Source organism: Capsicum annuum, chromosome 9 (genome assembly GCF_002878395.1).
Source record: "Capsicum annuum cultivar UCD-10X-F1 chromosome 9, UCD10Xv1.1, whole genome shotgun sequence".
Taxonomy (NCBI): domain Eukaryota; kingdom Viridiplantae; phylum Streptophyta; class Magnoliopsida; order Solanales; family Solanaceae; genus Capsicum; species Capsicum annuum.
This window is the reverse complement of record NC_061119.1, coordinates 137,600,224-137,602,569: the sequence shown is the minus strand read 5'-3', so window position 1 is coordinate 137,602,569 and position 2,346 is coordinate 137,600,224.

Sequence of the window (2,346 nt, the reverse complement as noted above, 5' to 3'; positions counted from 1 at the left end):
GGTTCGACAATCAGTAGAGGCATAAGAAGAATACAGCCAGTCCATACCCAGAATCACATCAAAATCTACCATGTCTAACTCAATCAGATCAGCCAATAAGACTCTATGGAGAACGGTAACAAGACAATTTTTATACACTTTCTGGGCAACAATTGAATCACCCATTGAGGTAGAAACTAGGATAGGCTCAGGAATAATCTCAGGACTCATTTCAAAATTTATAGCATTCAAAGGTGTAACATATGAGAAACTGGATCCAGGATCCAACAAAGTATACATATCAAACTGAAATATACAAAGCATACCAGTAACAACATCGAGAGAGTCCTCCTATTCCTGGCGAGACGGTAAAGCATAGAATCTATTTTAGCGCTGCCTGCCAGCATTGCTAGAAGAGGCACCCTGAGTTGGGGCTGGGCGAGTCGCTGGAACTGAAGCACTAATAGTCTGAGTCTAGGTCTGAGGGCGATAGTCACGATGCCAGTGTCCATCCTGTGAACAATCTCTAACTCTGTGACCCATGTCACCACACCAAAAATAACCCTTTTTTCACCCCAACACTCACTCGAATAAGCCCTACCACACTTAGGACACAGGGAACGATTTGGCTTACTGCCAGTACTGTACTAGGACTTGGATGCATATGACCTGCTACCTTGCTCCTACCTATCTCTAGGCATAGGAGAACTAGCAAATGACGGTGCTGGCATAGACGAACGATCCTGATACTAAGGGTGACTCCCTCCCTGTGATCTAGTATGACCCTGTCCGTGCTGCTCGGACCTAGCTCTCTTATTCTTTCTCATTCTATCTCTCTCTTTAATATTGTCTACCTTAATCTGTTGGGCATGAGTCATTAGCCTAGAAAGATTCATCTCACTATTTAGCATAGCAGACCTACACTCCTTAACCACATAACTAGACACTTCAGTCACAAACTTACTTATACTAGCCCGATTATCAGCCACTAAGTCAGGAGCATACTTGGCCAACTGATTGAACTTTAGACAGTACTCCCTAACAGTCAAAGAGCCCTGTCGCAGGTTTATAAACTCTTCCATCTTCACCTCCTCATCTCCAAAGGGAAAACCTTATCCAAGAATGCATCCTGGAACTTTTGCCAAGTTATAGGGACAGCTCCCTCACCTCTACCTTTCCTCTAAAAATAACCCAGTCATAAGTAAGGTTTTTCAACCTATACACAGCCAACTCCACACTATATTCCTCAGATACATGCATCACCTGAGTAATCTTCCGCACCTCCTCTAAAAACAACCGTGGATCCTCATCAGACTTGGACCCATAGAATTCCAATGGATTCATCTGCATGAAGTCATGGATCCTGGCAGCAGCTGAATTACCTCCCTACTGCTGTGGAGCTGGGGCCGGGTTGGCCTGAACATTTGCAGTAACAGCTTGGGCCAGTGCCTGAAAGGCTGCCTGAAATTTAGCATGAGACACATTTTCATTCAATGGATTAGCGGGTTGAGGTTGCTGACCATCATTATTTCTTCTCGCTCGATGTGGAGGTATATTTTTGAAAGAGGAGAGAACGAATCAATAGCAGAGAGAGACACTTTAAGCATGATAGACTTCTAAAAGAAAGAATCACACTTTTTCCTAAAATGTCTTGTAGCCTCTTGCTCATAGATATGGCGCGCTACACACCGATGATCAAAACTCTACTTAACGCAGCTTGTCAGACTCCCTAGGACACCTTAAAACCTTAGGCTCTGATACCAAGTTTGTAACACCCCAGAAAATGGGTCCCGGAGTGTCACACGATGCTTGAGGCTACGAGTAGCCCCAAGCTAACCTTTTGAGACATTTTTATTCAGTTTAATACAAATCAACAGGGTTTTCATAAATAACCCTCAAATATCAATAGAGTAATCATCATCCAAGAATAAAAGAATTTCAGAAAGATAACAAAATATGATTTATTAGTCAACTCCCAACATCTTTTCTAGTCTGACAAGCCTTTAAGAAAATCAATAAAATCAGCGAGCCATTGAGACATGCCCCAACTGACTCATACTCAGTTATCAAATGTAAACACTTTCATGAAACCAACATCAAACATCACATCCTTGGAACATGAGGACTCACCATAATAGAGGATGTAGAATAGCATGCCCGAAGAATCACTGTTGAACCTGGAACTGAGCATCTAAACCTACATTCTGAGAAAATGCAGCCCACATCCAAAGATGTAGGTCAGTACCATAGAAAGGAACTGAGTATATGGGGGTGTATGCAGTTTTATAAACATCATACATCCTGCATATTTCTTATAAATATTTATGATGATGATGTTTATAAAACTGCATACACCCCCATATACTC